The sequence below is a fragment of the Perna viridis genome, chromosome 14, assembly GCF_037379345.1.
Source record: "Perna viridis isolate PV_CMFRI_1.1 ecotype Kerala chromosome 14, ASM3737934v1, whole genome shotgun sequence".
NCBI classification, from domain to species: domain Eukaryota; kingdom Metazoa; phylum Mollusca; class Bivalvia; order Mytilida; family Mytilidae; genus Perna; species Perna viridis.
In genome coordinates, this window is record NC_142458.1 from 28,832,192 (window position 1) to 28,844,836 (window position 12,645).

The window sequence follows — 12,645 nt, forward strand, 5'->3', positions numbered from 1 at the left end:
ATTAAGCAATATGGACAAGATGTGCCTAACAGAGAAAGGAAACGAGACAATAAACAAATCAATATCAATGTGTCACCCATACTTTGATGATTTGTCGTATTTTTCATTCTGTAATTTTGTTTTTGTGAACTTTTTCCGTGCATTGTTTGCTATAGCAATTATTTTCCGTTGTGGTAAATCAATAAGCAAGATATCCAGCCTAGCCAAAAAGCTCAAACAACGCGAACAAAATGATATGGTACCACCAAAGTCAATGGGAAATCGTCGAAATATGAATGGGCGGATTTGGGTATATATCTGACCATCAGATTTACATGCATCTGCACCTGGACGTTTATCATCAAAACAGACGGCATGTTCCGAAATGACGAATATCAAATGCAGAACATACAGGAACATCAATCTTATGTTTTTCTTCATCACTCTGGTTGTCATAGTAATATATACTCCTCGTGCAATAATTTTAACTCTCCAATCATCGGACAATTCCGGACACAAACTTCTTATCATCTTGTCCCTCCAGAGGCTATACTTGCCTACATATTTTATAAATCCAATAGTTGACACTGCTAGGGACACGAAATTTAGAAAAGAAGTGAAAAACCTGTTTAGGAAGTACCAATGTGCAGGGACATAAACATAATAGATAACTGGCAATAAATACATGATGGTATGTTTTATCTTGCTATTTGTGTAAATTTCTATTTTTAGCAGAAAGAAGATATTTATAGTCATACATGTATTTGCCAGTAGTTGATCCGATGCGTGTACACTAAGTGATAGTAAATATGGAAGTACCTACATGTATATGTGCATGTATTTGGTCATTCTATGATTCTGTCAACCTGTATTTCTTGTACATATGTAATACAGTGAAACTGTATTGATTTATTATTGTTATCATGGTGATAATAAAAGTTCATTAATATTTTGACTTCTCCTTTCTTCAAATATCACTGGACATTTCATCACTTTGACAAAAGAATCAACCCGTTTGTGAAGCATGTAATTAGAACCGATGTGGAGAATAGAGGAAATAATGAGCAAAACGGGTATAGATTCTCTTTACGCAGAAAAGTAGGGGAAGTTGTAAGGAAATGTCAACAATTGAATACGCGTATAGATACATGTATAAAATCACGTAAAATATAGGCCAGCAGACAACTAAATTTTGTAAAACAAACATTAACAAATTTTTGTTCATTTTTTTTTTGATCGGCCAATTCTCAAGTTATTCAACAGTAATATTCATTTGTTGTTTTGGAAAATTTATGTGTATTTTGCTAAAGTGTCTTTAATAATAAATAATTTTTATAATAATGTATATAAATTACATTGTCTTCATGTCTTATATTATAGTTAATGTTTCGTGCAAATCAAATATCTGATTATGGAGGAAATAAAGACAATCGATCAATAAGAAAACATAGTTCAAGTGATCTTATTCTATTTTAAACAAGTTATAAACTTTTACAAAATTTTATGTGCTTTCCAGCATCATCTCTGATACGCCAATTTACAAATGTCATACAGACAAAATAAACACTGTCGCTGCTTTTATTGTGACGATCTATTAAGAATTTATGATTGAATGATTGTTGGGGTTAAACGTCAGAGCAGCAATATTTCAGCTATATTCAGAAGATAAACATGAAATGGATGATAAAATGAATATGAAATGATGATGAAATGAAAAAGGGATGGGACACAAGGATAATAGGGTCGACAAATTTTGATTGCCACTAGAAAATGGGAGGGATGAGTAGGATCGGGCAATTTAGCCTCCGGTGGCGGAGCGCAAATGTTCCTACTCCTATCGAATACCACAGCAAGGTTCTTTAACGTGCGAGGAACGTGGCATCTTTCCCAACACGGTGCACCACTATGGTTTGCGGTCAGGTTTTCCGTATTATAGCCTGACAACCCCAACATGTCATACGCCAGGGGTACCCCAATCCAGCACCTGGGGCACAGATCCCAGTTGCTCTGTAGGCAGAGCGCCTAGCCCCCGGCTAGGTTTCTGAGCACTATTTAGTCGCCTATTACGACAAGCTTAGCGCTGCTGCAGGCCTATTCTTTTGATACCCGGACCTGCACGGGGATTAAGAATTTAAAAGCGCATTTTGGCTTCGACTCAATTTCCTGAAAATATAATATTTTAATCTCTGTGTGGAAATACGTTCATAGTACTGTAAACAGAAAAGAAATTCCTTAAGCAGATCAGAGTCATGGAAAACAACACACACACACACACACACACACAAAATACACACAAACCAGAAATGAAAAAAAGTGAAACCGCTGTCCGGGTTGTCCTATATGACAAAAATTGTTATCATTTTACTTGGAAGACAAAGACATCCTCTAAAAATCGAATCGAAGTATTTTCCTCTCACAAAAGTACTATAAGTATTCAAACGATAAATCAACAGATCTATGTTGTTGTTAAGTACATGGAAGATTTAGCATGGATAGTGGACATTCTCGTTCCAATTGGTCGGTTATGACGATTCAAAATTCACTCAATATTTATTGATATTAAGAACTTCTCTGTTTAAGAATCAGGCAAAATGAGTATTAGGTGTTGCACGTGAAGAAGCAAACAGAGCAAACACAGAGATTGTATGGCATTATCCAGGTCTGTATACCTCATAACCTGCAGAAACAATTATCAAAGTTTTTATGAAGTTTGCCTTTTTAAGATATTGATAGGTGAAATTTAGTTGAAATGCACCTTTAGAAAAATGGCGGGAAAATTTTCAATCTCTTTTGTCCTAGATAGGCAGTCTGAAGTATATTATCATATATGCTTCAGTTGATTCCTAAATGTATTGGGTGTATTTTACGTATAAACGACGAAATTGAGAAACAAATGATGTGCCACCATTGCCTGATTCTTACACAGAACGATACTCAATTCTCCTTTTATTTATTTTTTAACATGTATGCATGATGTTATCTTATGTTAATACTCCCTCTTGAATGCAATGGCAATGCTAATTACATGTACATGTAGTACACATTGAAACCGAGTGGACGGATATGTGTTGTTATACTGCAACGTAAGTGTTAACCTTTCAAGGAAATCTACTTTCTGGGTTAAAAAAAACTGGCCGTACATTTACAGTTATATTTATCATTTTATCAGCCTGTCTGTCAGTATATCTGGCTTGTAAATGCGAATTCTTCCATCTCTCCAATCGTTGTCATCTATGCTCTGTTTTCTTGCGCTCATAACATTGAAACTATCTATAGAAACCTTTAGTTCAAATTTAATGAGAAAGGAGTCTTGTATAAATATTGACCAACTTAGAGAGATCTACACCTCTGTTGACTATTTAAGTAGCAGTCTTTGTAAGAATCATGCAAATTCTGCAAAATGTGATCCACCTAAAAAAAGGCTACATATTTTTATTTTTTTTATTAAGTTGTTTTTATAGATCTAAATGATGAAATGTATAATTATTTATTCCAATCTGTCTGCTCTTTGGAGATAATCCACATTGAAAATACAACAGTTTCTATTGTATTTCACTGTCACTTACAGAGTTAACTCCCTTAGCTATGAATTCCACAGTACATTCTATATAATTTTTATTAAGAGCACGGGTTATACGAAAAACCACATGTCAATTTCTGTTTACTATAACAATTTAAAAAAATATCAAAAATAGAAATATGTAGGCTATCCAACCATGAATCACATTTTGCCTGATTCTTAGTTGGAGTACTACTTAAAGAGCAGTATTATATATAACTTTATAATACAGTTCCTGTATGAGATAAGCTTCCCACTTGCCCCATACCCCATTGCCCCATCCCCCATTGCCCATTGCCCATTGCCCCATGCCCCATTCTCCATAGCCCCATCCCCCATTACCCCATCTCCATTGCACCATTACCTTATTCCCTATAGCCCCATTCCCCATTGCTCCATCACCCATTGTATCGACTTATTTCCCGTTGTCAAATGCCTTTCCCCACTCCGAAGAATGCAAAAAGCTATGTTCAATCAATATTGATTTTAGAATTTCGCCGGCGAGTTCGAGAATTACCGAAATCACGCTATACTTGCATACTTTACATGTATTATCGACACTCCGAGCTGCATGAGAAGTAATAATGCACAATATTCTTAAAAATATAGATATATGTATACATTGTGAATGATTTTGATTTCTAAAATTATTCTTCAAAATATAAAAATTGTCCATATGAGGTTTTTATTTATTGTTGTTAAACATATATTTAAAACCAAATCTTCAACACGAGATATTTTTTTTCCAAATTAAATGAGTGCCAACACTTAAAAGTACCTTAATGGTCTTAACTTATTGTTTAAAATGTTAAAATTATTACAATACGCATTATATATGGGCTGTGATACATTAATTTCAATCAAATTTCTCAAAAATGACGTATTTCTACAAAATGTATGGGTGTGAACAATTTTAATTACAACCATATTAATGGTCCAAAATTATTGTTAAAAATATTAAAACGGGCATTACTTGTATCTGGTTGATGGTTGCGATACTCACATTTCAGTCAAAAACATTCAAAATGACATATTTTTGCAAAGTGTATGTGTGATAAAACTTTTAATATTTAATGCTTAAAATATCCTTAAGTGTCTTATAGTATTGTTCAAAATATTAAAATTGTCGAAATAAACATCATATGTGTGGCTGTGATACATTTATTTCAATCAAATATCTCAAAAGTGGGATATTTCTGCAGATTGTATTGGTGCGAACAATTTTAATTTCGATAAAGGTCCACAATTATTGTTAAAAAATATAAAAAATGGCAATATTAGTGTCCGGTTGGTTGTTGCGACACTCACATTTCAGTCATAAATTTTCAAAATGACATATTTTTGCAAAGTGTATGTATGATAACACTTTTGATATACCTATTAGTCTATTAGTATTGTAAAAAAATGTTAAAATTGACTATATTATTATTCTGTTGATGGCTGTGATACATATATTTCAAACCAAATTCTTGAAAATGAGATGTTTTTTTTTTGTTTTTTTGCAAATAGAATGAGTGTAAACACTTGAAATTAAATTTACGGTCTTATATTATGGTTTAAAACGTTAAAATTGTCAAAATAGGCTTCATATATTTGGCTGTGACATATTGCTTTCAGTTCAATTACCTGAAAATTACACATTTCTGCATATTGTTAGGATGCGAACAGTTTTAATTTCAATAATGGTCTAAAATTCTTGTATAAAATATTAAAAACGGCAATATTGTTATCCTTTTCGAGGTTGCGACGAACGACATATTTCTGCCAATTGAAAGATAAGGGAATAAACATTTTATTATTATTTTTAAATGATCTTGTTATTATTGCTTAATGTGTTTAATTTGTCAATATCAAAACCATACGGGTGTCTCCGACACGAAATTATTTCAGTATAATTTACGTTTAGAAATCGTATGAGCGCGAAAATTTTCAATCAATAACAAATGTATTTCCGGTAAATATTTTTAAAAAATGTCAATGAACTGCGACACCTGTAACAATTAAAAAGTACTCTAAAACAATCTTGTTTTTTTTAATTGTTGTGATAGAATTATGATATGTACGTTTCTTGCGAACAAAGGCAGAATAATTTGTTTGATTGACCAATCAAAACTATTCCATCGCCCCATTCTCCTATTCATTTACCCCATTCCCAATGCCACATTACCCATTGCCCTATTCCCCGTTCCCCATTGCCCCATACCCCATAAAATGGGAAGTTTATCCCATACAGGTACTGTATATAGCTTTAATACACAATAAAAGAGAGATAGTATGTCAACAGCCAAAGTCTAAAAGTATATCCTGTCAGTTTAAATGTTGGACCAATGTGATTGACATCTGGACAGACAAAAAGCGAAGCAAAGTTTAGAAAAAAAGGAAACAGTTTTTTATTTGAATTCCATGAAATAAAACATCTGTTTGAGTATTCAGCTCTATGTAATGATCGCGGTAAAAGTATACATATTCTGCTAATTCATTTTGTACCCGAACAGCAGAAAAAGAAACAAGGCCAAAGAATATTGGAAAATTAATATGGAAGAAACTAATCGGAGATTGGACTTACTCCCAAATACAGTGATGATTGTGATAGTTTTATCTCTCTCTATCTCCGGAAATACAATTGTTATGTATGTACAATGGCGAAAGTTACGGTCAAATAAAAACTTCAGAAAATTTATACCGTATTTGGCGCTATCTGATTTGTTTGCAGCTGTGATTTGTTCCAGCTTTTCTATCTATGAAAACGTAAACGTCAACGCCTTTAATAGCTCGACTTTATGTAAAGCAGCGTGGTACATTGTGGACTTATTTCAATGCTTGTCTTGCTCGCTTCTATTACTGATTGCCGCGCACCGATTCGTTATTTGTCATCCTGAGCTGCGATATTCAGCAATGATCACGAAAACTTTTTATGTCATAGCATTTGTTTTCGTACTACTACATCCACTATCTGTTGTTTTTACTTCAGACATTAAGCGATTAAGTCGACTGGATGTAAACTACACCACAGAGAGAATAAATGTTACGATACAGAAATTCATATTTATGTGTCTCCCTTATATGAATAATTTAAACGGTTTTACTTTTTGGAATATCATTTTCACCAACATTTTTCGTGCATCTTTTGTAGTTACGGTTGTTACCCTCTATGGTAAATCAATAAGCAAGATTTCTGCGCTGGCAACCAGGCTGATCTAGCGCGAACAAATCAACATGGTTCCGCAAGCTCTTGTCGGGAGCCGTCGGCAGGAGAAAAGGAAAATATGTTTGAATATCTGGTCATCCGCTCTTAGCTTATCGTCAATTGGGTCTTCATCTCCACAAACTTCGATAGCCTCTGGAATGACAAACACCAAATGCAGGAAATATAGGAACATCAACATTATGTTTTTTGTAATTGCTCTGATTGCTATAGTAACATACAGTCCTCGTATAATTATTCTAGCAGTCCAATCAACAGACAATGACTTCTGGGAAAAATATTCCGGGAACAAACTTGTAATGCTGGTGACGCTTCAGAGGCTTTATATGGTTACATATTTTACAAATCCTTTAATATACAGTGCTATGGACAAGAAATTCAGACAGGAAGCAAAGAACTTATTTCGAAGGAGACCTTGATCTGGTCACCTTAAGTCAAATAGAAAGTGAGCATTGTGCACAATTAATATTACGGAAAATAAGTTTCATTTTGTGTTGCAATGTCCACAGTATATGTTTGAGACGTCGGTATGTTAAGCTTTATCATTCTGAGTCATCTTCTTTCAAACTAATAAAGTTATATCAGAATACAGAAGATGTTATGAAATTGAGTAATTTATGCAAATTCTTTTTCCACGCATTTTTTTTAAATTCAGAACTTTATTTCTTAAATTATAGAAGAAACCACTTTATTGTATTTGCTTGTCTGAATTGTCATATCTTATGTTATGTTGTTACATCACTGGCACATGTACTGATGTATGTTGTTACAGAACTGGCACGTGTACTGATGTATGTTGTTACGGCACTGGCATGTGTGCCGATGCATATTGTCATAACACTGACGTTTGAATTGTGTTATGCTGGCACAACACTTGCATCAATGCATGTTGTTACAGCACTGACACATGTACTGATGTATGTTATTACAGTCCCAACAAATGTACAGATGCATGTTGTTACAGTCCCGACAAATGTACTGCTTGTTATGTTATTATAAAAAATGTTGTTATTGTCCTGACAAATATACTGATGTATGTTGTTACAACACCGACACATGTACTGATGTATGTTGTTACATCACTGACACATGTACAGATGGAATCAGCTCTTTCCTCTATAACAATAGGTTTATGACACATCTAGAATAGTCTCGGACAGATCTGGCGCCAGCTCTTCTGACAGTTCTAGCAGAGCCGGTTCTACTATTAAAGACCTGTTCTCGCAGAGCCAGCCTTGACAGAACTGTCAAAAGGACTGACTCTAGTAGCAGAACTGTTCTCGTAGAACCCGTTCTGCTAGTAGAACGATCATAAAAGCTAGTTCTAGGACTGTTCTATGACACTTTTAGAACTGTCCTAGAGTCGGCTCTCTTGACAGTTCCTCTGAGAGATTAGAACTGTCCTAGAGTCGGCTCTCTTGACAGTTCCCCTGAGAGATTAGAACTGATTTTCTCTGTAATTATGCATGTTGTTACAGTCCTGACAAATGAATTGATGCATGTAGTCATAACTCTGACATATACTGACACATGTAATGTTTCATATTGTCACAAGTCTGACACATGTACTGGTGCATATTGTCACAAGACTGACATATGTACTCTTTCATGTTGTCACAAGTCTGACACATGCAATGTTGCATGTTGCTTCAACGGAAATATATGTACTGTAGCATGCGTGTATTATAACATTGTACTGATGACTTTGATTGCTTCAAGTAATTAAGCAAATGAACATAATTATGATTTATTCATTATGAAAATAAAGATATCAGGTTATACGCTTTTGCCTTTGACAGAAAGAATTATGCCCCAAGTAAATTTCACAACAAGCGGAGGGACGCTATATGGTTAAAATCATTTAGTGTGCATGATTTAAAAAAAACAGTAGTATTCAAAATGGGCGGAGTAATATGTTAACAGAAAGGAATAGTAGATCGTTTTCGGTCATGGAAGCAGTAAAAGTGGTATTGATCGTTGAATGCCACTACGTGGAGTGCGATAACGTACCCTCGTCTCGTGCAATCCCCCTTCCAACCACCAATCAACAACACCACTATGATTTCAAGAACCCTAACACCTACTATTTCAGAATCAATTTGTGGCCAAAAATGAATAAACTGAAGAATTTTTATATTTTTGCATTTTTTTTAACCTCGTTGAGTCGAAAACAAGAAGTAAATTACTTCCTATTAATGGTACCAAAATATCGCAATTGATACTCCTGAGATAATTTGGTGATTTGTGGCGATTTTTCAGTCAGAATTTATCCCAAAAAATGCGTAAAATGGGATTTTCGATCTTCCATAAAGAGTCCATAAAATTGGACTATACAGCATTTTGCACGTCGAAAACATCTAAAAATTTGGTATCATTGGATAGATTAATTAATTGTCCACCTCATGAAATCAAGAAAAGCTTTTTTTTTCATGTCAAAAATTATCCTAGATAATAAAATGTATTCCTTCCTTCCCTTAGAAAACAAGTCTCAGTATGAAACAGAATGCTTATTCACAACATACCAACACGTAAAACTCACATTTATTACATTACATTAAATACTGATGTATCCAACACATCTGCTCAATTCAGGCACTTAATTATCGTTTTTGGGTTACACACATTAGGACGCTTACCCTATCGGTGCACCTGGTCTATATTCCCAGATTTTAGTGTAGTTCGAGTTGCTCATTTACTTATGTTGCTTTGTATGTATTATTTTGGTTATTTTATGTTCTTTGTTGTGTATGTCTGTTTTCCATGTCTGGTCTTTGTCCCTGAATTATATTCTTTTGATTACCGCTATAACCACGATTACTCCTTTGGCCATTTTTACTTAATAACGCAGTTCAAACATGCTTTTATATGAAAGAGTACCTTTATAAAGTGTTATAGATTTCAAATGAGCCTAAGTGATCAATATTTTAACAAGACTTTTAAGGTTAAAAAAAATACCATTCAATATATTTTGATCGACTCTTCAGGGGTATTTCCAACGTCCGTGACTACCCTTTCGGGCCTATAGGACGGACCAGTGTTTTATACATGTAAAACACTTACTTTGTAATACTTGTAGATTTTATCTGCAAGCTTATACTGTTTTACCAACACCAGTATATTGTACCAAACACAACATGAAGAACCACATTGGCATTGAATTAATGTTAGTTATGTATTCTACGACCGATATCATTTCTGTAGTACCCCATATGTTTCCATAGTACCTTTTGGTGTTTTGAAGTTCATGATATTGTTCTCATAACTAAATGTACCTGTAGTAATGAAAATTATTGCTGTCAAAGCTGTTGCCGCCGTTTCACCGAAAACGGAAAATTTTGGTTGATTTTATAGAAAAACCTTTTTTGAGACCGGTTAATCTCCTCAACATTTATTGGAATGTCTTGGTTCGCCACTGGTAAATTTCAGTACCTCTACACTAGATATTCAGTACGTGCGAAGTGAAATAGTAAGTTAAATTGTACAATGCAGCTAGTAATTTTCGTCTAATTTCATCAAGAATCGTGGTTCATGCAATGAATATAATCTCAAGACATACATGTAATCTCATAATCGTAACCTGGTAACAGGACGGGGTTATTTATATTTTAATTCAATGCGTCATAGACCTCGTTTCATCAATAACTTTGGAGAAACTGTCCCTTTTAAACGACTGTTGTTCTTGATTTTTTTTTCAGTTGTAAAAAATAGAATTTGTGGTATATATATGTGTATATAAAGCATCTAATTTGAGACTTTTAAAAAAAAATAGACACATGATGTAAATCAGTTTAAAAAAAACTTTTTACATTGTTTTTGGATTAGTACGGATAATATGTGCACAGATAAGTTTGACACTGTGGTACATTTAGGACAAACAATATTTTAAATTTCCCGTAAAAATTTATTATGTTGTGCACTCGACTTATTATAACAAATAATAATAATAATAATAATAATAATAATAATAATAATAATAATAAAATACAGCATTAAGAAAATCTAAAGGCTTTAAAAATACTCAATGAAATTCCATGAAATAATATTTGTCATAAAATATACACCATTGTTGATGTATATAAGAAATTTTATGCTTGTTTTTTAATTGAAAGTATTGATTTTAACAGTTTTAAAAACATGATTCAAACTCTCGTTACTCGATCAAGATAATATTAGATTCCAATAAATAGATTCCAATCCCTGTTATCTAAGTACCTGGTATTATGAACAAAATTATTGTGGGGATTTTTTATCAGACGAAAAGCATGCCCCTGATGCTAAAAATAGAACAAAGGGTAAAATTGCAGATTTTTGCTAATAACTCAAAAGGCATTGGACATTGCAATTAGCTTAAACCTGATACAGGATAAGCATTATATTATTTGGATTGCGTTAGTTTTAACCGACCGATTATTTTTTAAATTTTGATATTATGTTACTTGCCTTTAAAGGAAGGCTGGTGTATTAATTCGGGGTTTGTGGTGCCTACTGTTTAAAAAATGGGGCCAAAAGATGCTAAGACAATCCACCAGCCTCTGCATGTGTCCAAAGCAATTCAATATCCATATTGTCCCCCACTGTGTTGCAGTCAGATCATGCTGCACTCTGACAACGTCCCTATTTTGTCCATTTGGAAGTGTGAGAGAGCCACATACATTTATACATTATATGTTTTGAAACCTAAAACCAAGATGGTGTTCAAAAATTGATAAATTTATGAAATGATTTCTGAAATGCCTTATCACTGTACTATATGAAAACCTATACCTGTCTTTTATCATGTTCAAGGTTTATCTTTATTATTTTATTTAATTTTCAGAGTTAAGAATGACACCATTTTCTTTTCCAATTTTTTAAATTTTGATTTATTTTTTTTCTCAGTTGAGATCATGGCTTCTTTTCCTTTGGTTTTCTTCTGAATTAGGTCTTCTGATGATTATGTATCTGCTTTTAATTATTGCAGTGAGAAAAAAATGTCCTTTATTAATAAGTTCTGTCATAGGTTGCTATTGTATTCGACTGATAACCACGACGTCCAAAACAGAAATGAAGAACTTCAAATTAAGTCAACGCACGACATAATAAGTCCAGCGTACGAGATAATAAGTCGAGCCCTCCAGATATTAAGTCGAGCGCTCCAGATAATAAGTCCAGTGCACGACATAATAAATCAAGCGCTCGAAATATTACATGTAAGTCGAGCGCACGATATAATAAGTCGAGCGCTCCAGATAATAAATCAAGGGCATATGTATCCTTAATGTACCACCGTAGGTTGGCGCGATTTCTTAGATAAGTATATTAAAGATAATATAACGTATCGAGCTGATCTTTTTGTCATTCGAGTTATTGTTGGTGCAAAATTCTAATTCCTAGAATGTGTTTATGGAAAGAAAGACAAAAACTTCTTTTAACTATTCAATCATCACAGTCAAGTACATGTAGCCTTTTACTGAATAAACACTTTTCTAGTGGGCTTAATAGTAAAACGGAAGTAGAATCATCGCTGAAGTGAGTTCATTATTCATCAATATTGTATGCATTTCAATAACTAAAACATTTCTAACCTGATAGTCTCCATAAATAATTGTTAATCCTGTACAAAAACCAATGCATTTTCGGTTAGTTTGTGTAAACAATCGGAAATATTTAGTAATTGTTTGATGGAGCCCTCCTATCAATAACATATACCTTTATGGGCATAAACATATTTGTCCTCGAATTCTGATAAGGGGTTCTAAGGTGTGAACGTGGTGAATATGATGACTTTCAAAATTTCCTTTCCTTTTCGTGACACTTACAAATTTCAACATTCGACTTTAAACGTTCACTGACTTAATTACATAAAAAAATCTTAACTAATTTACTAATACTCTACATAGTTATAACTTAACTCGAGGTCCCT